Raw genomic sequence first — 27,988 nt, forward strand, 5'->3', positions numbered from 1 at the left:
TCTCAGAAAAATCTTGAGGAGAGCAGAGTTGAGACATACTCTGATCCCCTGCCCCTGCATAGTTTGTATCAGGTTGGCTTCTGATGTACATTCTAGGCTAGCATTCTTACCACTAGAGCCACAGCTCCATTTCCAGCTTTTTGGTGAGTAGCTAGGCACGAGCCACCAGTGCCCAACTTCAAGATTTCAAAATTTTAGTTTTTCAAAACTTGATAGGTCACTCTTGTTGCTGAATTATATTCCATTGTCTAGATAAATCAGAGCCAGCTTATTCACATAGCAAAGAGCATTTTAGTCATGTCTACGCTTGGACAGTTATGAATAAAGCTGCTTTACATAAATATGTCCATATAGGTTTTCTGTAGATATGAATTCCTTTTTATTTTTACTTCTAAATCTATAGATCAGGTATTTTCTCAACAATTATACAAATACTACTTCTAATGATGTCTAGTTACAATATTTCAAGTGTCCAAAAATTTTGAAATACAAAGCACAACATGCCCTTTCCACGTACTGATGTGTCCTCAAAACAATGCCAGGTTAGAGACAGAATACTATTATTGTGACACGCACTAAGGCCACACACTCAGCTTGACCCCAATAATGTCATCGTGCTGACTCTCAACACTGCTTCCTGCCACAGTGTCTTTGCATTTATGCCTATGTGCCATATCCATTGAGGTTATCTGGTGTCACATCAGGTCAAGGAAGGCCTAGAGAAATAGGAAGGATAACTTTCCCTTGAAAGGATGGGAAATAGTTCACTAGGTTCATGTTCTCCCTGCTTATTTTCCTGTTATGCCAAGTTCAATGAACCAAAAGCCAAGGGAAAGAAAACTATAAACAGTAAAAAAACGGGGGGAAAAAATCTTGAGGGCATAAAGGAAGACACTTTAGAAAATCCATAAATCTGTAAATTTGCTTTACTATTATTTTTTTCAGCACGTTTGTGCTTGAGTTTGAATTCAGAGCCGAGCACTCTCCCCTAGCCTTTTCACTCAAGGCTGGGAATCTACCACTTGAGCCAGAGCTCCAATTCTAGCTGGGTGGCTTTGAACCATGATCCTCAGACCTCAGCCTCTTGAGTGCCTGAGATGACAGGCATGAGCCACTGATGCCCAGCACTGTCCTGTTTTTTTGTCGGTTGTGGGGCCTGAACTCTGGGCCTAGGCGCTGTCCCTCAGCTTTTCAGCTCAAGGCTAGTTCTCTACCATTTGAGCCACAGTGCTACTTCCGGTTTTCTGAGTGGTTTATTGGAGATGAGAGTCTCACAGACTTTTCCTGCCAGGACTAGCTTTGAACCGGGATCCTCTGATCTCAGCCTCTTGAGTAGCTAGGATTATAGGTGCCTGGCTGCACCGTCCTGTTTTTACTCAGAAATTCCAACATACAAGGCCCAATGCTAACTACTGGAAAGCATGCATTAGAAGATGCATTGTAGACAAGAAAACCACCAAGCATTGTTTCATGTCGTGACTTAGCAATTCTAGTAGTTCAAAATTGCCACATTCTATAGGAATAGGAAACTCTTCACTTCACCTTTTAATTTTTTTGTCTTTTTTATTACTATCTTTAAGCAGTTGTCCGTTTACGAGTGTAACACATCTTTTGTTTTTTTGTTTTTTTTTTTTTGGGTCTGGTCGTGGGTCCTGAACTCTGGGCCTGGGCACTGTCCCTCAGCTCTTCAGCTCAAGGCTAGTGCTCTACCACTTGAGCCACAGCGCCACTTCTGGCTTTTTTCTTTTTGCTTATGTGGTGCTGAGGAATTGAACCCAGGGCCTCATGCATGCAAGGCAAGTGCTCTACCACTGAGCCACCTTCCCAGCCCTGTAACACATCTTTTATGGTCACCCCTCCAACACTGTCTGCCGCCTGCTCACTAATGCTCCTTTAGAAAACTGACGCCAGGTTTCCATGCAGGTATTGTTTACTTTTTGATTAAAAACTCAAAGTCATTTCTACTTACGAGTAATTTCTTATAATAAACCCTGGCATTTCTCATCACTACCACTTACAGTCTACTTTTATAAAATTTAATGCATATCAAAAATGTGCATAGCCTGGAAAATAAACCTTTTGTATATTAGCACATGGCATGAAGTGGGTTTATCAAGAAGATAACTGTAGACCTGCTCTGTGGAACACGTCTGTCATTAACCACATGGGGCCGCTGAGCAGATGAAACATCCAAATTACAATGCGCTGTTCGCGTAAAACACACAGACACTGAGCACTTGGAGAAAACTGTGCTTTGTAATGATTAGATTCCAAAATGACAATAGTTTAAATAAGGTGGGTGAAATAAAGTATGTTGATAAAGTTGATAATCATCTGACTTCTTGATCTTTTCTCACATTTTTATGTTTTATCCACTAGAAAAAAATCTAAATTACATACACATCCCACAATTCATTTGTATTGAAAATCCCTCATGTACCATAAGAAAAAAAGATCCTTGTTCCATGTAGCAATTAGATTTGGGAATACTGGAGACTTTTCTATTATTCCAAAAAGCCTATCTTTTTGATAAAAACTCTTCTATTCACTAATTTTAGGTGGATTAAGTGGTTAATTAGAGTCAAGCTGTGAGGAAGGCTATGGAGGAGTGGGTATCAGACATTTCTGTGAGCTTTCAAGGCCCTTGAGTCACAGCTCCTGCTTGGCCTCTGAGTATTCTAGGCCGTCAAGCCACAGCTCCTGATTGGCCTATGAGCATTCTAGGCTGTCAAGTTACAGCTCCTGATTGGTTGGCTTAGGTAAGCTGAAAGTAGCTGTATTGCCATGTTGGGTACATTAATTGGAGAGAAAACTGATTTGCAAGAATGCCATTGGTGCTCTTTAGAAAGTCATTTAAAATACTCAACAATGGAAGTAGCATACATACCATGCCGGTCTAGTCATCTCTCAGAATACATGTTCAAATCCTCACCATTATTTCTGTTTTTCATTGTTGGGATTCAAAGACACAAAAAAATGTTCAAGGATATGCTAACACCACACTCTCCACCCTAGCACAAATAATTCTCTGTGAAAGACGGGAGTTTGTCATCAGATGCATGCAGATTGTAAGTGAAAATAAATCTGCAGGTTTAATCAGAATTCTAACTGGAAATGAGCCAAACTCAATATTTAATAAAAATATTAACTATATTCCAAAGAATAAAAAATATACTGAAAGATGAATGAACCCACACTAGGCAGGACGGGTGGTGAAGACTGGGAAGATGGAGAAATGTTCTTTTCCTTTTGGTCTCATGGACATAGAGTTTGGACCAATATGCCTGTGGCTTCTTGGGTCCAGTCCTTGCTCAGTCATGATAAAGAACAGGCTGGGAGAGAATGGGTAGGCAGAAGGGCCATAACTGAAAGTTTCCCTGCTGTGGTTTACTTAGGATGGATTTGGGGCACAGCAGACGTAGAGGCTTTGAATTCTCATGGTTCTGACTTCTAGCATGAGAAGGATCTGTGCACATGTGCACACACATACACAAAAAGGATTATTACTTATCCATAAAGGATGAAATTATCTGCAGGATAATGAGTGAGATGGGGAAGAATCAAATATGGAATGTTTGCTGTCATATACAGAAGCTAGTTCTTAAAATGAGGGACAGAACTGCAAAACATTCTATTTGGGGATGGATACCAGCAGGAGAGGGGGGAAGGAATAGCCAGAGTACGGGAGTGAATGTCGCCCAAACCTTTCCTAGCTCTGTGTAGACGCAGCAATGAGTCCTGGAGCCACTGGTGCCCGAAGGAGGAAGAGGAGGAGGAAGGAGGATGGCTTGAACCAGGACATACAGTTGCTACTGAAACTTCTGAGTGAAACCTGTGTCAACTAATATATACTAATTTTCCTAATGTCAAAAAAAGAAAAAGTTATTTTAAAAAAATAGCTGAGTGGCTTCATGCTTTTATTTATCTTGCACACTAAACGTGCTCTGTGCTTACTAGCCTTTGGGCACATTAACACATTTACTAGACAGAAGATGTGCCCTCCCATCATAGCTCACCCAGTTGGTAGTCAATACAAAAACAAGTCACAGCCACAGACCTCCTCTGTGCACATCCCCCTTGTCTCTCTCTTTATTAGCATGTAAATTTCTAAAACACCAAGAACAAATTGCAGTTTGTAGGGAAGAAGGGCTCTATTTTTTCCCAGAAATGAGATGAAAAGACAGAGTTCTTTGCAGGAAATTAAGTCTGGAGGAGGAGTGGGCTGCGCCACTCTATGCACATAGCCTAGCTCTCTCTGGTTGTTCACTGGCCATAAAGATGCTCGCAAGTAAGTTTAGCAGCTTTTTCTGTTAAGGGACAGCTCTGAGCAAAATGTATCTCCTAGGAGTATATATAATTTGTTGAGTGAAAGATATTATCAGTTACAAAATTCACCACTACTAAATTAAAAGCAGATAAGGGACAAATTTCTTTTACATCTATCTTTTTTTAACCACATATTAATTGATATCCTCATCAAATCACCTCCTCTAATACTTTTTCTTGTTCCCCTCTCCTTTTAAAAATAATTTTAATTTTAACCTGTAATCCTAGCTACTCAGGGGTCTGAGATCTGAGGCTCACAGTTCAAAGCCAGCCCAGGCAGAAAAATCTGTGAGACTCTTCCGTCCAATTAATTACAAAAAGCCAGAAGTGCTGTGGCTCAAGTGGTAGAGCGCTAGCCTTGAGCTGAAGAGCTGAGGGACAGCGCCGAGGCCCAGCGTTCAGGCCCCATGACCGGAACCCCCCCCCCCAAAAAAAAAAACAAACAGCAAGAAGGATGTCTAGAACAGAGCGGTGCAGGTTGCCTGCCGCCCCCACCTGCCTGCCCACACCACTTGACCCTCCTCCTCCCCAGCCTGCCTGCCTCATCCATGTCCACATCTGGCCCGCCCCTGGCCCATCCAGCAGCTGCCCTTGGATGATGGCCTGTCCAGGAATGCAAGGAGCCACAACTCCAATGCAGCGAGCCGCAACTACAAACAGAAGGTAAGAAAGGGACCGAGACCACAGGTAGATGACTCCAGGCTGACAGCATTAAACAACAACAACCAGACGAATGGAAGGTTGTGAAAAGCACCACGTGTTTAAAACAAGTGTAGAGGAAAGGTGGAGGAGGTGCTGTGTGAAGAGGGAGGAGCAGCCACAGGCCAGCGACAACCAACCAGAGAGAGGAAGCCAGCTCAGCGCGCACAGCAGGCACGCTGGGGCACGGTGGGCACCGAGGGCACGCTGGGGCAGACACAGGCTGACTGTCAGAAGACTGAATTCAGACCACAGAGCACAAGAGACCAGCCGCTGTCCCCTGATTACTGCTTTTCTTCACTTACCCTTAGTGATTCCTTTGCTGCTGATTCTGGAAAGAAACCGCATCAGAGAGAAAGGCAGGGGCGGGCATCCATGCTTGGAAGCAGGGTGCTGGGCCCACCCCAATTTCAGATGTGGCACTGCCCTTCATCTTGGAAGCCCAAACTTGCCTTTCTCAGGAGCTGCACACACACTCTGCCTGCTGCATACTCACCGCTCAGAGTGCTGCTTTCCCATGGAAACCCTGCCCGCGGGACGGAAGGACTGGACACTGAGTCTTTTTCATAACCCTTTTACACCGAAGTATTTTCCTTCTCAAGGATTTCTACTGACTTTGTTGTGGTTTCTTGGCCACTGCCAAGAAATCAGTGTTGGGTGAAAACCACCACCGAGGAAACACACACACTCACTCGATATTAATGATGGATGGCGTTTGGGCTGCTTACCATATGATATGGTAGGAAACATAAGATTTTCTGACATTGCTTTGGTGCCACAGAATGAACCATCAGATAACTCTTGCATGAACCAAGTCATTACAATCACTAAATGCACACTTTGGGACTGAACTTTTGTGAACTCTGAGGAGAACAGAAAAGACAGAGGGCCAAAAGTAACCAATGCAACCTGGTCTGAATCTCACCCAGGGCCCCTGCGTGTGTGTTCCATTCCGGAAAAACCCAACTATCTCCCAGAGTCCTGCCGTCTGGCTGGCTCTGACACTGGAGTTAATAGTGTGACCACAAACCATTATTTGACCTAGTACATTCCCATATTCCCACAGACTTGCCTGCCAAAAGACCCTGGTTATGCATACGCTGCAAGTTCAAACATGGGTGTCCCAGCGTATTTGTTTCTGAGGCACAGCTTATTTGGATCAATGGGTCCCTTCTCAACAAGTCTGCAACTCAAGCACCTCACAGGCGGTGATGGCTGGCACCTTCCCCAAATAATCTTCCACTGTTCTTCATATCAGATTATTAACCTACACTTGGCATCAGTGAATATGAAATATAGGATGCAAATTAGCGGGGGGGGGGGAGGGGGAGGGGGCAGAGCTCCAGGCCCGAAGTATGAACAGAAGTGGTGTTCACCTCTAGAGGAATTTGGCCACGAGCAAATGCCTGGGGGTGGGGAAGGAGGTAATTCTTCGATGACCCGAAGGATTCATCATTCTAAGAATGACAGGTGCTGCTGCTTCCAGAGGCTTGTGCCCAGCCTCATTTGAGCATGAGGAAACCCGGGGAAAGATCCCTCAAAGATAGCTTGTAACGTAGGCTTCTGGATACTTTCACTTCTGGCAATACTTGAGGGATTTTTGTCATTTCATTTTTAAGGCTAGCACCACCATTTTGAGTAACTGTACAAAATTCATACATATTTAGATGACTGATAATTAGTATCCTGCATATATTGTGCAATAGTTTACTTGCTTGTATATTCTGCCAAGACTTTAGACTAGACCCATTGCAAATGACAGGATATCCTAAACATGTTTTCAAGGCAAAAACTCTTCTAGAGTAGAGCAAACACACTCATGCCGGACGGGTTGGGAACCCAAAAGCTGAATGCCGGTGGCACATTCTGAACAGAGAGAAAGTGTGGCTTTTCAGTCCGAGCTGGTCTGGAGTAATATTTTTGCACTGCTTACAGGTTAGGCCTGACTCAGAATTCTTGAGCAAAAGTGAACTTCTGTGGGTGAACAATTAAGCAAGTGACTAGAGACTGTGAGAGGTAACGTGTCTATAGAAAGAAATGTAAGGAAGAACAGAACTAGTAGCGCTGGCTGGACACAAGCTCCAAAGGAAAGCATGGAACTGGCAAGAACGCCGAAGGTGTGGCAGGTCAGGCAGGAAGCGAGGACAAAGACTTGGTTTGGCTCAGGCTGAACGGCAGCAGTAACACACCAGGTCTGGTGTCCCGCTTGGCCATTAGAACCTGTTTGAAGTGGCACAAGACCCAAGAACCTAGCTGTAATTAACGATGGAAACAGAGCGGGGAGAAAAGTTATAATGGACGAGAAAGAGGAATTAGAGAACCAGATTCCATCATGCCAGGAGAGAGTGGCCAGAGCTGTTAATTGGGCTGAGTGTCTTCAGGTGCTAAGGTGTCAGCACAAGTAATAAGAGTGAAAGCTGGTACTTTACCAAGTTGTCTTCAACTTGATTATTCCTGTATGGAGTGTTGAGAGGAGGTGTAACTGTGTTTTGAATGCGTGTGGTACTTTCTCCATGAGTCACACGGTAAACTGTTGAACCAAAGTACACTCCCTGAACGCACATCCATCCATCCATCCATTGAGGCAGACCTGTGGTGAATTTATCGAAGTACGTTATATGCAGATGTAGGAGTACTACAGCAAAACCCCTCTGTACAATTAGTTCATTTTTTTTATGAACAATACACATGTCCAAAAAGGAATGAATAACTTTGCTTCACTAACAGGATAGAAAATGGTGTCTTTTGACCAGAATTAATAAAACACTGCTCTTTCAACAAAAAAGAGAAATATTGACTGAAAGCCAGCTGTTTGTGGTTTTAACTCTATTCTCATCTGCAATTGCTTTTTTGATAAAAAAAAAATTAATGTATATTGGTAGCTCCTTTTGGTGATCTATAAATGGCAAGCAGCTTGATAGACCATTACATGAAGATAACATCTGACAGTCTAACAAAGAAAACTTAATAAAATACTACAACTTGTGTCATGGATTATGAAGGAAACTATAAAGGATTTTGTCAATGAGAACAAACAGGAATCCTCTTCTCCTGCTGAACCCCCTCCTAGACTCATGTCCATTACACATCTTGAATATCACCTCCACCACCATCACCACCATCACCACCATCATCACCACCACCACCACCACCACCATCACCATCACCACCACCACCATCACCACCACCATCACCACCACCACCACCACCACCACCACCATCACCACCACCATCACCATCACCACCACCATCACCACCACCACCATCACCACCACCATCACCATCACCACCACCATCACCATCATCACCACCACCATCACCATCATCACCACCACCATTACCACCATCATCATCACCACCATTATCACTACCACCATCACCATCACCACCACCACTACCATCACCACTACCATCACCATCACCACAATCACCATCATCACCACCACCATCACCATCATCACCACCACCATCACCACCACCATCACCACCACCACCACCACCACCATTACCACCACCATCACCATCACCACCACCACCATCACCACCACCATCACCATCACCACCACCACCATCACCACCATCACCACCACCACTACCATCACCACCACTACCATCACCACCACCACCATCACCATCACCACCACTACCATCACCACCACCACCACCACCACCACCATCACCACCATCACCACCACCATCACCATCACCACCATCACCACCACCACCATCACCACCATCACCACCACCACTACCATCACCACCACCACCATCACCACCACCACTACCATCACCACCACCACCATCACCATCACCACCACTACCATCACCACCACTACCATCACCACCACCACTACCACCACCATCACCATCACCATCACCACCATCACCATCATCACCAGTGTCGTCGTTGATGTCAGCACCTGAGGTCTAGCTTGCGCTAGCGAGTAGAGTGGGGGGACGGTATGTGGCAAAGCCATTTTTCTTGGGTGTCTGGGTTCAGATGGCCAGGGAGCAGGTGTGAGGCAGTGAAGTCAGGATCGGTGAGCTGAGGAAGGGGTCAGCAGAGCTGGTTCTGTGGAGGTCGTGTGCACTGCTCATAAAGTGAGAACTACCAGGGCTGATGACAGCCCCGGCGTGGCCCTGCCCAGCCACGGCAGCTCAGACCACGCACGCCCACCACAGACCTTCTCCTTAATTGTGTTATGAGGGAGTAAGGGGCAGAAAAAGTGCCTCTCTCGCTATTTCCATGGTTTTTGTTGTTGTCGGTCATGAGGCTTGAACTCTGGGCCTGGGCGCTGTCCCTCAGCTCTTCAGCTCTTCAGCTCAAGGCGAGCGCTCTACCACTTGAGCCATAGCACCACTTCCAGCTTTTTCTGCTTATGTGGTGCTGAGGAATAGAGCCCAGGGCTTCATGCATGGGAGGCAAGCGCTCTACCACTGAGCCACCTTCCCAGCCCTATTTCCATATATTTACAAAAGCAAGGAAAAATGGAGGGAAAGGCTGTTGGACACTTGGAAAGGAGCAGCTGGGAAGTCAGTTACTTGCTGGGTTCTGGAGCCTGCTGAGAACCCACCTGAGATTTGAGGTAACACAGGCAAAGTGAACCAGCCTTCTACAGTGGGTAATTTGCTTTCAGGTATCAACCTCAAGAGATGGGTGTGGATTTATGTAAGGCTGTTGATTAATAGCACCGCTACACTTCTTACAATCTTGGGCTGTGTCTTTACCCTGGATCCAAACCTTGATTTCTCCACTTAGCATTTAGAAGCTCTTAAAACTACTTAACTTGTCACCGTCTCAGTTTCCCTATCAGAAAATTTGAGATCACATTAGTGACTGCCTTGTCAGGTTATTAGAGGATTAAATTATTTAAAGATATAAAGTGCTTAGAGCAGTACCTAGCATAACAAGTGTTCAATTAGAGTCAATAGGAATACTAATCATTCCTATTACATCCAGGGTATGAAGTGTACAGACTTTACAACCTGTTGTGTTTTCTGGCCCCAAAGCATAAGGACTGGAAACCTGTAAGTCATCATCTTTGGTAGCAACTTCCTTGTATTAAAAAAAAATACATGTAGGAATCCATGTTTAAGGAAAGTGTTCAGAGTCATAGACAAAACCACGGCTTTCAACGATCTTCTGCCGAAGAATCAAGCCAATAGGCTGGGCTTGAAATTCTTTTTTTTTTGGTTGGTTGTGGGGCTTGAACTCTGGGCCTGGACGCTGTCCCTCAGCTCTTCAGCTCAAGGCGAGCGCTCTACCACTTGAGCTACAGCGCCACTTCCAGTTTTCTGGTGGTTTATTGGAGATAGGAGTCTCACGGTCTCTCCTGCCTGGGCTGGCTTTGAACCGCGATCCTCAGATCTCAGCCTCCTGAGTAGCCAGGATTACAGGCTTGAGCCACCAGCACCCAGCTATGGGCTTGAAATTCTTGAAAATAAGCCCTGGAGACCAGCACGACAGGCTACACCAAGAGGAGGCAAGAAAGCTTCGCCGTGGCTTGAATTCGGCCGGTGGTATGATGCCCATGTGAATGTCTGGCTCTCCGTTTGGGAAGCTCCCCACCATTCCCTCCATTCCCTCATTGATAAAGTGACGGTACAGGGCAGACAACCTTGCTCTGAGTTGAGGAAACCTTAGCTGTGTAATGACACAGAGCAAGTGGGTAAAAGGACCATAGGCAGGAAGGTAGGAGCTTGGTGCTAGATGGCTCCAGTTTAATTTCAAGCCTTTGAGAAAGCACAGTAAGAAGTTTAGTTTTCAGACACACTTGCTCTTGCTGTCTGGCTCAACTGCTTAATAACTCTCAGGCATTCTGCAGGTGGCTTGATTCTCTGAATCGAAGATATCATTCCAAGGTAAGAGTAAGAAAAATTCTTTGGGAAATCAAGCAAGACGTGGATGAGATGCACAATATTAGTGGAGGTAAGCCATTTGGATGCTGTTGATTTCCATCTCTCACTTGTGCCCACCTTTCTGTTTTCTTATTCACTCACATGCCTGGCTCAGCGTGCACAGGAGTCACACTAAATAGCTGCCTCTGTTTTAGGAGTGCTTCCTTCAAGACAACTGGGATGAGGATCCTCAGCACTGGGAGTGGATTCAGCACCGTCCTCCTTGGAGCACAGGAGCAAGCCCCTGGAGCATGACGTGCCCAGCCGTGACTCCTGGGCTCCTGTGCCGCGAGCAGGGAGCAGCTGACAGGATACACCCCGAACCATGCCCACATCCAGGGATTTTATGTCAAGTAAGGACTGACAACAGAACATGGCACTTACAAGAACACCACACTGAAGGTCTCACTGATCAACTGCTCCCCTACGAAGAAGTTCTTGGCAGACGCTTGTTCCAGTACTAGCTATGACAGAGTGTTTACAAATAAACTCCCCTAGCCACACTCGTCTTGACTCCCAGCTTTCCTGGGTGTCTGAGGACTGATACTTTGACACTACTGTTGATTTAAAATAGGGTTAATGTGCTCAATTCAACGCTGGAAGCCATCTGCACCATTTCCCCAATGAACAGTAGCATTAAGGTTCCTTGATTATAAGCCAGTTAACTTCAAGTCATGGATTCATATTCCAGAGTTACTGGTGAGTTTCGTTTGTTCAAAGACAGAGGACGTAAAGAGCTCGGTGAAAGTCTATATTCCCACTCGACTCATGCAGTGGTGAAACTGAACTAGCCACAGGCCGATGCTCTTCTCGATGGTGCTGTGAGGAAGAGTATTAGCCTTTATTCAGCATTTCACGTCTTTTCATCACCGTCTTGAGCTTCTTTCCATAAGTAAATACTTTGGGAGAAACCTTTTGGAGGGGATTTTAAACAGCCATTGGTTCCATCTGCCGGTGGCTTAATCACCAATGGCAGTGCCCCTGCCATCAGCCTCCTGCAGATGATTAGGCCATGCAGCAGATGGGCCAGCGGGTGGCACCTGTGTAGAATGGGCAGTAAACGCCACACAACAGCTCCCTCCCCATTAATAAATGAACTAACAAACCAACGATAACACCCTCGGTGCTCTGGACGATGGATTTCCCCTCACCTCCCAGAGGCTGTCCTCCTAGAAGCAGCTTCCCCCCTTCTCCTTAGGAAAACGCATTGCACAAGGAAGTGCGACAGGATGAGTCTGACCCCAAACCCACCAGTCTCAGCTCACAGAGCGAATCATCGGAGGGATACACTCGTTTTTGAGCTACATTTTCCAAATTAAGTTCTGCCACTCACTGGTAAAAATTCCATTTCCTGGTCATGACAAGTGTGCAGCAGTATTACTTCCTGTGCGTTACATTAAAATTATTGGAAAGTCTCTGGTTGAATTATTGAGACACACTGGATTAAACATTAGGCCATACTTTCTAACGGTTCATATACTATATCTCACTATCTTACAAAATGTAGAGAATGGTAACAGCTGCTGAGTTAACGGGCTGCCTTCTAAAGCAGGATGTTCCCGGTAACACAAGTAGCCCTAGTCATGAAAATACCCAGCATTCAGCTAGCTGTAACTTCTTATTTGACAAATTAAACCCAATAGGTGAGCAGGGGAAGCATCCATATTCCATGGGACCAAAATGTGCGCAACTTGGTGTGTCTTTATAAGGAAAGAGTATTAAACTGTAAATATGAACATAGGGCAAGAATGAACATTTACATACAATCAGAAAATAATTGCCTTTGGGTAATCAGGCCCCTATCTTTTGTGATATCTCTAGGTCATTTACCGTCAACGAGTCCTGGATGTGCTTCCTGTCCCGGTACTCCCAGACATCCCAATGCTCAAAGGGACCCCAAAGTTTAAAGCTTCATGCACATCTTGATGATTTCTCCTCTAATATGAGAAATAAAAAGAAGCCAGACACTAGTGGCTCATTACTGTCATCCTAGCTACTCAGAAGGCTGAGATCTGCCAATCATGGTTCAAAGCCAACCCAGGCAGGAAAGTTCCTGAGACTCTTATCTCCAATAAACCACCAGTGGTAGAGAGCTAGCTTGAACACAAAGTGCTCAAGGACAGTGCCCAGGCTCTGAGTTCAAGTTCCACAATTAACAAAAATATAAGTAAAAAGAAAATAAAAAGATGTCTATAAATCTAGTGACTCAGAGTCAGGATGGTGTGCTTACGGCTCGAGATGCCCTGGGTGCTGACAGTGAGACTATCGGCTCTGCCACTCACGCTTTTGTGACTCCTAACAAGATACAACTCCCTACCACTGAGTTTCTTCCTTTTCAAAATGGAGGTGTTGGTACAGCTTCTTCCATGGGCCAGAAAAGAACTGTGCATGCCAAGCATCTTGGATGAAACTGGATGCACTATTCACCATCACCATCTTACAGAAACTCAGTGTCAGGATCCCAGACAGAAGGTTTCAGTTCTAGGGTCCTCTCTCAGGATATTTTTGGTTTTTGTTTTGATTTATTCCTGTATGATGAGATAATGTCTTCTGTGATACCATGAATGAAATGTTTAAAGATACTGGCAAGAAAGGTCATTTATATTTGGATATAGTGGATGGGTAAGGTAAAATCATAATAACATTAACAACCAATGAACAGGATATAATAATAGTATGAACATCACTTACACTATGACTAAATGAGTGGTTCTGTGTACTCTGTGTACTCTGTGTGTGTGTGTGTGTGTGTGTGTGTGTGTGTGTGTGTGTTCCTTTCACCGATGAGGGGAGAAGGGAATAAAATGGCAGAGGTGAGAAAGGCAAGTGTAAATATTAAACTGTCTGAAATACGTAGCCTTGGAATGAAATGGGTTGTAAAAATTATCCTAGGACCCAACTACATCACCCTTGGTCACTTACCCAGAATATCACAAATCAGGACACAGTGAAGACACTTGCACACCCATGTGTGTTACATTGTACTGTTACATTGTCTGCAGGAAAATGGATGGAATTAGAAAAAATTATGTCAAATGAAGTAACTCTGGCTCAGAGAGGCAAACAGCACATGTTTTCTCTCATAAGTGGAGGCTCGATCTAATATACAACATACGTGATACCATATACAGGGCTACATGCATATACGTACCAACTAACTGACCTCAGGATAATATACTTACGGGAAAACGCCAGTGGTGTTAACTCTTTTGAACAACTAACAACCTGTCCAACAAAATGAATATTAGGGAGCTGAAATACATTGAGGCCTACAAGGGAGCACATGAATGAAGGGAACAGGGCTGAGCCAATGCCGTCATTGTATTCACCTTACACCATGTGAGGACTGGACTGCACAACTTGAGTGCCAGGATGGAGTGGGGAAAGAAGGTGGCAGGGATCACGTGACGTGCACCGTGCGCAGCCCGGCTTCCGGAACTGAAACTCCTTTATGCAACTCTTTAATCATAATTATGAAAAAAAGGAAGATAGAAACATAAAACTCAGTTTTATTACATTCAAGTAAATCAGTGAAAGCACAGCTTAGAGTAACCGCATTGATTATCTATAAATAAATCAACACTGAGTGGAGTTTAAAGTAACTGATCAAATTTCCTAAATAGGACAAATGGCTTTCTGTTGAAATTGTTTTCAGTGATGATTTTCCCTCGAAAATATTTTATCACACAAAAAACAAAAGTGAATCTCCTCTTCAACTCACTTCAAGATGACAAAACAGTGAAAACAGTAGAATTGACTTACTGCATTTAATGAGAGATAGAAATACACATGTGTCATGCACCAAGTCTATCTGCTGCTCTGGCGTTCTTGGCCAGTCTTTGTTCGGATCATTTCTATTATTGTGGAACTCTGTCAGGTGGTAGGGAGACACAAATTTCAGGTGTAAAAAAAAATCTACTTCTCCTTATTCTAGTTCTGCAATCTTTGTCTCTATTGCTCTATTTTGATAAACAATGAGCACTCCCGAAGTCAACTTTGATTAATCAGAGAAGCATTTAAACTAGAATGTGGAGGTATTTACCCTTCATGTTTCCCTTATAGAAAAATATATATTCAAGCGGGGAGCTGGTGGCTCACACCTGTAATCCTAGCTACTCAGGAGGCTGAGATCTGAGGATCATGGTTTAAAGTCAGCCCAGGCAGGAAAGTCTGTGAGACTGTGATCTCCAATAAACCACCAGAAAACTGGAAATGGTGCTGTGGCTCAAGTGATAGAGCGCTCACCTTGAGCTGAAGAGCAAAGGGACAACGCCCAGGCCCAGAGTTCAAGACCCAACAACCACCACCAACAACAAAAAATATATATTTGAATAAAAAGCACTTTTTTCCTAACTACAGCCAATACTTAAATTAACAACAAACTTTAAAATACATCTATGCCGCATGGTTCTCCTAAACTATGCGAGCATCAACTAAAATTACTCTGGAGAAATTGTGGCCAATCAATTCACATCTAGTCCATAAGAGGCTCTTACCTAAGAATATGAAGCAGGTGGAGATTGTGGTTTTCTAATCCCAGCAGTTTCCTGTTGGGCCCTGACGGCAAGCTCCGTTTGCATGGATGCAGAAGGAAAGTCACTGACCCACATCTGGGAGATCTTCTACCACAAGTCAGCTCCTCTGAATCTAGACCTGGTTCTAAAACAGCCGTTTGCGCGAGAGCATTTTCTGCGACTGTTAGTGGTCCAAAAAGTTTCTGAGCTAAAAGACATCTTTTTTGCCCCAAGTGTGAGGCAGACCCTGAAATCCAAGGTGCTCTGGTCTTGCGGCAGGGCTGAGCTCCTGGTCCACGCCTCAGCGCAGGACTGAAGACATATCCTGGTACTTTACCTGGTGCTTCACTGGTCCAGCCGGGGATCACTCCGTGAAAAAGCATTTTCCGTGGACTTCCTCTTTCTGATCAAGTAATCAATTAATTGGAGTCATTCAGCAACTTATAAATTTTACTTAAAAATAAAATACAACTGTGAATATGAAACGGTTGGATGGTAAAATACCCTATTTCTGCTTAGAGCCACCCAGGAAGGAAATAATATCTTTAAAGTGTGCTGAGACTCGAATTTACCTTCTCTCCAGCCAACAGTCACAGAAATGTGTGACAACCAGGCAATGTTGATGAGTTCCTGGAATGTAGACTTCACCTCCTTCCACCCGGCACCACAGGCCTGAGAAAACTGTCAGCACACACTGCTTTGACGTATATGAATTGGAGATGAGAGGAATGGGTGGAAAGGACTGCACATGTCATACGTGTAATATGTAAGATTATGTGTGCGTGTGTACTACTGAAAGAAGTTCTCCATTTCACCATGCCAGACACATTTCTGTAGAGACAGAAAATCCCCACTCTCTGATAGCTGACTAAATCACTGTGAGATTCCACTTTGTTCCTTCTCCACACAAGGGTTTTCTCAGCACGCACTGTGCCAAGAGCATCCACCCTCCTCTCTCCTTCATGGAGTGTTACATTCTTCATCAAGTGAAAACCATTCTAATTTATACTTCTCTTTCTTTTCTCAGGCCATTACAGTCATACCTGCTTTCGGGTTAGAGGAAGATGTTGACATTTTTATGTAGCCAGTGTATTTTGGAATATGGAATCTTTGACACTATGGCTATCAGAAGTTTGCATTAAACAGAATCTTAATTAAAATGCTCACATCTTATTTAGGTTTTGATTGCAAATAAGAAAGAATACTATTAGAAAGCCTTTCATAAGTACAGTATAAGAAGAACTAGCTGGGCGCCAGTGGCTCATGCCTGCAATCCTAGCTACTCAGGAGGCTGAGATCTGAGGATCGCAGTTCAAAGCCAGCCTGGGCAGGAAAGTTCGTGAAACTTTTATCTCTGGTAAGCCACCAGAAAACTGGAAGTGGTGCTGTGGCTCAAGTGGTAGAGGGCTAGCCTTGAGCTGAGGGGCTGAGGGACAGCGCCCAGGCCCAGAGTTCAAGCCCTATGACTGACAAAAAACAACAACAACAACAACAACAACAAAAAACTAGAAATTTCTTTTAAGGTTTTACTTAAAAAACAAATAAGTTTCTGCAGCCTGCACAGAGTTGTACAAAAAGTCACATAAGTATAAAAGTAGGGCTGGGTGTAACTAAGTAACAACATATTTAGCATGCCTGACTCCCTAGGTGCCCTCTCCCACACCGAAAAGGAGGAAGAAGAGTAAGAGCAAGAAAAGGAGGAGGAAGATGAGGAGGGGAAGGATGGAAGAATGAAGAGGAGAAGGAAGAGAAAAGGGAGAAGGAGAAAAAGAAGAAGGAAGAGGAGAAGGAGGAGGAGAAGGAGGAAAAAGAAGGAGGAGGAGGAAGATAAAATAAAATGAATTATAGATAATTGTGGCTGCTTGGGAAGCAGAAATCTTACTGTGTTTTGTTTAGAGAATGAAGAGATTAAAAAAAAAACAGATCAACAAACTGAACAATCACCTACCGACCTGACTGGAAACAGTGAATGATAAAGTTATAAACCAGTGGAAATTAACATGTGATTAACACATCTATTTCTTACATGTGGGAATAGTGTCTTTAATGCTTAATAAATATTGATGATTTACTGAAAGTATACTTAACAAGTACTTCAAATTTCATTTCCTTATGTTTACTATGTTTACTTATGTGTGAATTTGGGTTATTTTATTGTTGGGTTTTGTGGTAATGCAGAACTAGGGCTGAACCTGGCTTTGCCTTCACCAGTCTCATTTGAACTCATAATCTCTCCCCATATCGGTGGGGTGTCTGGATGATCATATAGACACTCATTTTAAAAAAGCAGTTCAATTAAAATATTTATTAGGAAAGACCCCATGGGAGAAACCACATTGTGGAAAGACTTGGCTGAAAGGGGTAAAGAAATTAAGCCAAAGTCATTAGCCCTAAAAACTAACACGATATTCTACAAAACCATCAGAAATCAGCATGAGCAGGGACTTAGTAGACAATGCCACATGTTGGGTCCGTCTTCTAAACACTCGATGAATTTTTATTAGGAATTCTGCTACAACCCATTTAAGATAACACACGTTATCAAAATCCCATGCCAATATATTTTTCAATTGCCTAAAGTAAGAGTAAGTTGCGTATTATAATAAGAGTAAGTTTAGTATTAAATTGGGCATTTACAGCTTAGGAGTTTCTCCTGTTTGAGAGAGAAAATGCATATGGAAGAGTTTAAAAAATTACAAAGTGATAATAATGTGCTATATCTTAGAGAGCTGTTGTGGGATCTTATAGAATTAGGTAATCTAAACTAAAACAATCTCAACGTCACCAAGTTAATTAATGGTTTGTGCTTAGGATATTTATACTACAAGCCTCAATGCTTTCCTACATATAAAAGGATTTTTAGGCATTTCTTTTCCTCATTGATTTATTGTGAGAATTAAGTGAAGTAGACCATGCTATACATTTAGTAAAGCACCTAAGCTAAAACTTTCAACAGAAGATTTGGTGGTAATAACGCTGAAAATGATTACAATGGTGCACCCGAGAAGAATTTTCTCTTGCTACAAACAGAAACATTACAGATGAAAGCTATCGAAGCGAAAGTAAGTCTGCTCCCTGGCAAGATGTAATAGGTCAATAATCACGCCTAACAATAGAATCACTGACAACATTACAGAAAAAAATGTAATTTCAAAAGTTTCAGAGAGCTGTGAGAGAGTGAGGACTCAAAGGACGGTTTTCGGGGGGCAGCGTGTGGGGAGTGGGCTGCGGTGGCATCCAGCGTGATATATATACACATACATATGAAATCTATCATATATACCATTTTCCCTGTGGTGAGGCTGACTCTGTGGGCTGGAGAGCCACTCAGGACATCGTCACAGAGGCATTGCTGGCAGAAAGAAAAACAAAAGCAGAACTTCTAGCACTCGCAGCGACCACAGTGACACAGCTGGAGACTTGGAGGCCTCAAACAAAAGGCCTCCCTCCAAGCAAGACATTTGTTGAAATCTAAGTAGCACTGAAATCTGTGGGAAGAGTAAAATATCCTGTAATTACAGAGGGCTCAGAGACAAAGACCCATCAGGAAGAGACTATCTGTGGAAAAATAAAACAGAAGAAAGTAAAAGCAAACAAGAGATAAAAGACAAGCCCTGGATAGATTTGCAAATCGACACTGCAGATTTGCAGGTGCTTTTTTCCCATGCACGTTATGGGATTCTGAGCCAAGATAGGTGGCCTGATGAAGGTGGCCTGGCTTCGGCAGAAGGCTGCACCGGAGGTAGTAAGAGGCCAATGGGAAGTCTGAAAATTAAAACGCACAGATTACTTGACGTTAAGACCAAATTGCGAGATTCATGGAGTGAGAGACTAAGAATCTAAGCTTAAAAAATCCAGTGAAAAAAAGTAACGCCTAACAATTTGCCAGGGCTGACTAGACAAAGGCCAACAGAGCTCTCACTGGAAGCCCTGGTGGCTGTGCCACAGCAGCCATAAGCAGAGGCTGAGTATTAGCAGCACAATTGCAGCCAAGCCTCAACACAACTTGATTCCTGGCGAGGCTGAGTGTTAAAACTTTCTAAACGAATCTACCCTCCCTGTTATTTCACAAGCAGATAAATGTGCAAATCTCTCTGGTGGGAGAAAACATGATCTGGATGATATGGGAGCTTGTGAGCTCATAAAGTATGGCAGATAATACAAATGACAGGTGGTAAAAGCAAACATTTAAGTAATTCATATAATATCTAAAAATAACAAAGACATTTAAAGTAACTGATAAAGATGTTTAATACAATAGATAAGGGATGAACAGAATAAGCAATAAGACAGGGAATGTAATTATTAAGAAACTGAAGTCTATATGAAAAAATGGAATGGGTATTCTAGAACCAAATAGAAAGATATAGGAATTAAAGTGCATAATCAAGAATTTAACAGTAAACCAGACACAAGCAGATACATAATTAATAAAGAGCATGATAAAGCAACAGAAAACCCTGAAGCTAATACAGAAAGCCATGAAAATGGAGCTAATACAGAATATTCTCAAAGTTTGCAATGTAAACATAAGTGGAATTCTTAAAAGACAGTTATACAAAATAGGGCTGAACAACATACAAAGAAAAAGGAGGAAATTTTTCCAAAATGATTGGAGAAGGTAAACGTACGGAAGTATAAACTACAACCAACCAGGACAAATATCAATAACACAATTAATAACACAATTAGTAACATAATCCAGGCACAATCTGCTACAATGACTACACATCAAAGACAAATTAATCACAAAAAGGTACCAGGGAAAAAGAAGACACTGCCTTCAGAATTGCAATGATCAGATGACCATTGACTTCTCAAGCGAAACAATACGTCTCATAAGACAATGGAAAGAAATCTTAAAAAAAAACTTAAAGAAAATAACTGCCATCCCAAATTATATGTCAAGCAAAGGAAATACTCTCAATCGTGAAGGTAAAATTAGGATCCCATCTGACAAAGGAAAACTAAAGAAATTGTTTTTCAACAAGTCTGTAAAAATAAACACTAAAATAATAATAATATGAACTTCAAAGAGTCTTTGAGTTAAAGGAAAATGGTCCCCAAAGTAAATACATATATGTGTAGAACACCAGTAAGTATAAGTATGTAGATAAAAAGAATATTCACAACACAAACATTACTAGGAATGTATTTTTGGAATTTAAAAAAAAGGGGGAGATGGAGAGACAAAGGGTGAGCAAAGGCAGCAGAGGTACTCACTAGACACCATGCTGAAGATGAACGATACAACTTGTGGGTGGGGATGGGATGGAAAAATGGAGAAAGTGAGGGAAGGGGTGACACTGTCCAAAAAGAAATGTGCTCTCTACCTGACTCATGTAACTGTAACCCTCTGTATATCACCTTTATAATAAGTAAAAAAAATCAAATAAAACACAACGGAGGGAGAACCAAAATACCTGACAACAATGATACTAGAGATCAGGGGACACCAATGACGATCATGTGTTGTAGGCATCTCTGTTACTCAGAGTGCTAAAATTAATCCTTTGTCTTACATCTCAAGAGGTCAAAGAAACATTATGCAATTTCTAAGATGTCCACTAAAAGCAGAGCAAAATCAAAGAAAATTTTAAAATAAAAAAAATATACTGGAAAGTGAACTTGAAATGCCTGAGGAAGAGAACCTCGGGGTGGGAAGGGAAACGCAGTAAGCTAGCAGGGCAAATGTGGGGCTCTAGCCCAGAGGGACGGCCCAAGGGTTCACACCCTGGTTTGACACTGTCGTGATTCAGGGACAAGGTCCAGGGTCAGGGGAGGCACCAAGCTGGACTAGAGATTGGTTCACACATGGAGCTGATCCTCTAAATACTGGGCTCACATAGAAAGGAAGATAAATACCCTAATCACCTGCTCAAGAAAGTAACACTAAACAAATATATATAGATGCAATACAGAAACACATAAGTGCATGCATAGATACGTAACCACCCATCCATACCCAACACACATCTATTGGATATAATTTTAATTTTAAAAGAATTGCTTTCTTAGTCAGGTACTGGTGGCTCATGCCTGTAATCCTAGCTATTCAGGAGGCTAAGATCTGAGGATAGCAGCAGTTCAAAGCCAGCCCTAGCAGGAAAGTCCATGACACTCTTATCTCCAATTAAACACCAGAAAACCAGAAGTGGCGCTGTGGTTCAAGTGGTAGAGGGCTCGCCTTGAGCTGAAGAGCTGAGGGTCAGCACCCAGGCCCAGGGTTCAAGACCCACGATTGACAAAAAAAAGAGAGTTGTTTTCTTCATATGGTACATTTTAATTCAGTAATTCAGTTCTACAAGCTATAACACTGTGTTTCTTTTTAAAAATTACTTTAAAATTCCTTTGCAGATCTAACAAACCCATGGTATAGCTAACGCTGCCCCTGATTTTTCATTTTACTGATGCTGCCAAGTGCATTAGGGAAGACTGCAACAGCACAAGCACACTCCGCGGATTAGTTCACTTGTGCTGAGTTTAGGCCACCTAAGATTTAGAATGGGTCACAAATTGGTAATTTGGCCCATAGACTATTCTATCTCTCCCAAATTGAGCTGAGATGTTAGGAAATTATATAATAGACTAGTTTAAATTCCCTACATTCTTTCACTTCTCTTCCAATTGGGTGTGCTAATGAGCAAGGTCACGAGCAAAAGGTTATCAAGAATAAAAATGTAGCAACCACAAAAGCAACGATTGACTGTCAAACTCCATAGATGGTATTAATTAAAAGCTGATGCTTTAAAACCAGGTGTTGAAGCATGCCGAACTGGAGCATTTCTTTAAGTTGTAAGTTGTTTCCAGAAAAATATGTCTAACGAGTTGGCTTTTAGATGCCATAGATTTGGGTGCTACATGTTGGGGAAGACATCTCAGCCCGTCATATTCCAAGCACCCACGTGGCTCACCAACATGCAATCATTTACACGGAAGAGCTGGCGCAACCTTGCCCTCAATTCCAATGTGAAATCAACCTACTTTTAAAAAGTCAGTTCGGCTGGCAAAAAGTTTCTCTAAATTTTATCTGTATAGTTCCTTCAAGCATCCCAACAAGCAGGCACTGAGGACAGGAATGTACTCCCTCAGTCTCTCTAGGTGGCACAAATGTACTCTAACCACATTGACTTCCTGGACTTGAGCAAGTATCAGAACTGAATACCGAAACACGCGTGTTCTAAAGTTATGACAGCTGCTCACCTTGCTTGAAAAGCGAGATGTTGATATACCATAAATGGAATCCTACTTGCTACTCTGTTCCTCTTAAACAATGTATATTTCCACTTTTGTTTTTCACATCTCAAAAAATAAGGAAATTCCTTACCATCACATTGATGTAATTTCCTACCTCCATTTAGGAGTGATATAGTTATATCCTGGCTTTTCTTTTTATGCATAACTTTACAATGACTATATTGAACAGAGGGAAATTCAGATGAGGGATCTATATAAGAGCCCAGCATAGCATATGCAACTAACAAATAAGGTGGGTTAAGATATATTCAGAGGGAACGGTAGCAACCAGAAAGAACTCGTGAAGAGTAAGCAACATGTAGGAAAGGTAGATGAAACTGTGAAAGTTTAAGCTTTTTAAAGATCCTATCTTTTGGGAACACTGTGCTTTAAACTCAGGACCCCATGCTTTCTAGGAAGGTGCTCTACAAATAATGGTAGTGGTGGGTGGTGGTGGTAGTGGTGATAATGATGACGGTGGCAGTGATGGCATACGTATATACAGAAGACTATCTGCGACAGGATTCATGAGCAGGGGTTGAGAGAAAGGAGAAAGTACTGGAAGTGAAGGGGATAAAAATGTATCATCTACAATGTATCTATAATACCTCTATACATACAGATAAAAACAGCTGAGTGAAATCCACCACTCCCTGAGCGAGGCACTGAGGGCACGGAGGGAAGGTGACCGAGGAAGTGGACTTCTTCAAAGCACACTTGACACACCTACAAAACTGTCATAAAATCAAATCCTCTTGTGCTACTGATATATGAAAGCAGTAAGAGACAATAGGTGGTACTAATCATCCTCCAGCATGCAGATCGATATACAGTCCATACAAATGGATTCTCCATCTCTGGATGTCCGTGGTATCAATAGTGCAAATCCAGTCTTATGGCAAAGTGGGCTATCAGTGACACAGTACAGACCGGAAGTGATTATTTTGTTTCTGGGGCTCAATCTTATAAACACTGTATAACTACTGCAGTCATACCTAGGCCATGAGATCTGCTTTTCAATTCTGGTTCTAATATCTTCTAATAGGCTGTATATATCTCATTTGTGTTTCTAAACGAGGCCTACGTGAAACACAGGATAATCACGTATGCAAGACTCCAGTGTTAAGCAAAAATACATTCCTACCTGTGCTACTACGCAAAAAGAAAAGAAAATACCAGAAAATGAGGGTCAGAGGTCAGGCTACTCTTCCCTCATCTTTGACCTACAATTAAATATCCTAGGGATAATGTACAGTATGTGGCTTCTAAAAATTTAAATCGTATAAGTAAGTTTTAACATTAGTAAATAAATCCTTTCTAAGCAAAGGACAAGTATATTTTTATTTTAAAAAAGAAAAACTGCAAATTGTTTCTACTTAATACTCAGTTCTGGGCTCCTAGGTCACAAAAGGTGGTTATCCTGTCATGGCTGATTTTTGAAAAGTGTGACACACATTTAGTTGTCAGTTCCTATCAGCAGCATTTGGGAATCAACATTACATCAGCAGCAAGACACACCATTTTATGCTCTTTTTGAAGATAATTAGAGTTCCCTTTTGTTGCAAATAAGATGTAAAACAGCTATAACTGCTTGGGAACGTGATTAAAGTAACCTCTATAGAACCCCATTATTCTAGACAGATTCCTTCAGATGCATAATTTTCCCATTTTAAGAAAACATAATGCATGCATATAAAATTCAAATTGTCGAGACACCTCTAACAAAAATTAGTACTCTATTAAGGCATTCTTAGTAGCTGGTTAACATGTAAAACTCTTTAAGACTATTTTAACATAATCATGAAATAATGGTATGTGTCACCAAAGGTAAACATTTTACAGTGAGAGTATTCTGCAGACAAGATCCATGTATTTAACTTTTTTCTTAACTCGCAAAACTTTTGACAGATAATGTGTGAGAACTTGTATCCTAAACCTCCCAACCCCATGGAAGTATGTATACACACTTCAATTGCCTTAGTCATCAACCACCAAAATACGCGTGTAAACTTACAGCATCCCGTGACTGGAGTCTGGGGTAGATGGTCATACACACACATGCACACACACACACACACACACACACACACGTATGTGTACCTGGCACAGACATGTACACACAGGCATTTTAGATACTTTCGTCTCTTCGTTTCTTGGAGACACCCACTTTATACTCATACATTTATTTTAGCAAATGCACTACAAAAGGGGAGAATATTTCATTCAAGTAAAATAGTGACTACATGCCAATCTCACATGTATCATAAAGTTTTTAGGAAATAGTTGCTTTTAAAAGATCTAATTTTCCACGTTTGCAGGAAAATGTGCCTGGAAAATAGACATTTTAAACAATCCTCATTTCTCATCGCAGGTATTATCCTTTCTTTCCCTAAGGAGTCTGGTGTCCCTCAAAACCACTCTGCACCCAGACACCCACAGGTGTCCCTGTGAGCTGACAAAGTTAAAAGGCTGTGGAGAAAAGACACGCAAAGCAGCCACGAGTAAATCCCACCGTGACTGACCACCACACCTGCAGCACGGTTATAATTATGAAATCAAACTCTTGTGGACTCCGCTGGGAGCCTCAACAGCTAAGGAAAATGTTATTAAAGAAACTTACAAATGAATACTCATTCTCAACAGCTCGCAGCGGCCTCCACAGCGTGGAAGTGAGGGAAGCGGAGGAAGTTGTAAGGTGGGGAACTGATTAGGACGGAAACAATCTCTGTGGAGAGAATGGATTGTGCAAGGCTTCTCAGGAGAAGAAAATGTTCACCTGGAAAGAGACAGCAACGTGAACGCCGAAGAACTGTGGATTGCAGGACACTGATCTTATTAAGAACGAATGCTAATTTGCACACTGTCTCCTGCTGAACTGGAAGCAAGTTTACCACTGGGTTTGTTAATTTACCCAGGACACCATTATCTTTGGTTGGACTTAATGTATCAGAGTAGAGGTCATTAAGTGCTGGGCTCATGATGATCCAGGGCGAATAACCGACAGGATAACCAAAATAGATTTGCACTCTGACTGCCTCTGCATGCCATTTTTAACTCAGCTGTGACTTCATTTCTATTTTAAAACACTCATTATGATATAACCTCCATGTATGCGCGTATGTCTATAGGTACGTCTGTGTATTTGCTTTTTGGGGAAGACAGCACGATTGGCAACGTTCACAACGGTGATGGCTATTTTGATTTGACTCCCTCCTGTTTCAAGATAGTATCAAATCACAATATAAAGAATTCTGCTTTCTCTTGCTAGGGCAGGACATGAAGGAAAGTAAGGTCATGTGGGAATTTTTAATCACAATGAAACTATGTAATTACTATGAAAGCTGTCTATTGTCTATGAGCATTTCTACCAACTTGGGCTGCTAAACATTCCCAGTAACTCCCCTGAATATCTCTGCTTCTGCAGACATCTTACCTCAACCATACATCAGCCTTACCTTAAACTTGCATTCTATCCCAGATAAGCATTTTGTTTGGGGGAGGAAAATACTAGGGGGAAAAAAATCCCACTGGTACATTTGTTTTGTCTTACAGTTCAATAAAAGCAGTATGAACATTCATAAAAAAATAATCCAGAAATTTAAAGTTAAATGGGAAAGTGCATTCTTTAAAATATTTGTGGTTTCTGGTTAAATAAACACATTTTCATAAACCTGCAAGCTCAATCTATTTTATATAAATGGAACAAATCAACCAAAAATTCATTTACAATGTTTATAGTCTGCACAGCCCATCTCTAATAGCAGGGAACACTTTTGTGTCTCTGCATGCTATCAGTGGGAAGAGGTGAATTTTCATTTATTTAATGCAAATATTCATACAAGGTGAGCTCTTCAGGCACATACGGAGCATGCTTCCTGGCTCTGTGGCGGCAGAAAATCTCATGACATAATTGTACAATAAATGGAGTGCTGCCGCCGCCGCCTCCTGCATCACCTGCAGCCCAGTGCCGGGAAGAAACAGAATTCGGTGGTTTCCTGTCTCTGTCTGCTGCTCGCCAATGATTCAATTCTGATTTGATGTAGCTGGACGTTTATGACAATCTCTTCTTCAGAACCATAAAATTATTAAGATTTTATTAAAAGCTTTGAATAATGAAAAGCGCCATTGTTAGCTGATATGCCAAAGCTTTCAACTGTACAATACGCACTTAGTTAACTCAGTGAAGAGAGGAAGGGGAGTAAGGATGTTCATTTCAGACTCACGAATGGCTGTTGCCGAAGGAGTCATTGTTCTAGCTGATATCTTGGAAATACTATTTTTCCAAGTAAGTTTGAATGCCTGCATTTAAAACAGAAATACGTTATATTTTCCTTTAAAAGTAGTGTTGACACAATGACCCCAGAATGCACTGTACACGTGATGGTATGTTTGCTCACCTGGCTCTGAAATACCATCTCCACCACACAAGAGTGTGTTAAGTTGATGCGCTAGGTGAGTACATATGGATATCTAAGTGAAAACTATGTTCTTAAATTTGTGGAATATCTTCGTTTTATTCTGGGATTTTTAAAAACATATACCCATCGTTGAGAATGGCCGCTCATGTCTAAACTACCAGTTGCAAGTCAAGTCCCAATTTGAGTGTCTTAAACAAAGACAAGATGTCCAGCTAGTCACCATTTTTCAACTGACGGTAACGTCTCCCCTGTTGTTGACTTGGATCCTTGGTTCTCTCATCTAAACTCTAGAAGGATGCCGGCGTAATGTATCTAGATACAGATTTGGTCTGGTTTGAAGACCTGCCTGGGTTCTCTGTTTTCGGGGAGAGGTGGGGCCTCAGGGCTCCCCACGTGACCTTGCCAGCCTCACCAACCCCACGGTGTAGCTCCAGCGAGTCCCTGAAATAACGGGCTACAGACACGTCCTACTTCTGGTTTTAACAGAGGGTGTTTCCACTGGCTCACCAGTCGGCTTCTACCCTCCTCAGAACTGTCCGCTCACGGCTCCTCTCTGTTCACAGCTGTGCCTGTCTTCCTCAGCCTTGAAGTCGTGTCTGGCATGTTCTAGGGTGTTGCATGCAGTCAGTATTTGCTTGTTGAGCACACTAGCGGTCACATGGCACACTTTACCCTGAGGGTCACCTTCTACGAGTGCGAATGAAATGAGCGGTTCTACAGATAGAGAAGTATTGTGCAAGTGGACTCCAACAAACGATCACGCACCTGGGGTTCTAGTGTGAACTGAATTAAAATCCAGCAACTGAGACACCGGCCGAGGCCCAGGCCAGCTGCTCCGTCCTCGGTTCCCATCCTCGGGTCTGGTGACGCCCTCATGTGCAGAGCACGCTTTGAGGC

This window comes from Dipodomys spectabilis, unplaced genomic scaffold (genome assembly GCF_019054845.1).
Source record: "Dipodomys spectabilis isolate Male_0828 unplaced genomic scaffold, ASM1905484v1 ptg000108l, whole genome shotgun sequence".
Classification (NCBI taxonomy): Eukaryota; Metazoa; Chordata; class Mammalia; order Rodentia; family Heteromyidae; genus Dipodomys; species Dipodomys spectabilis.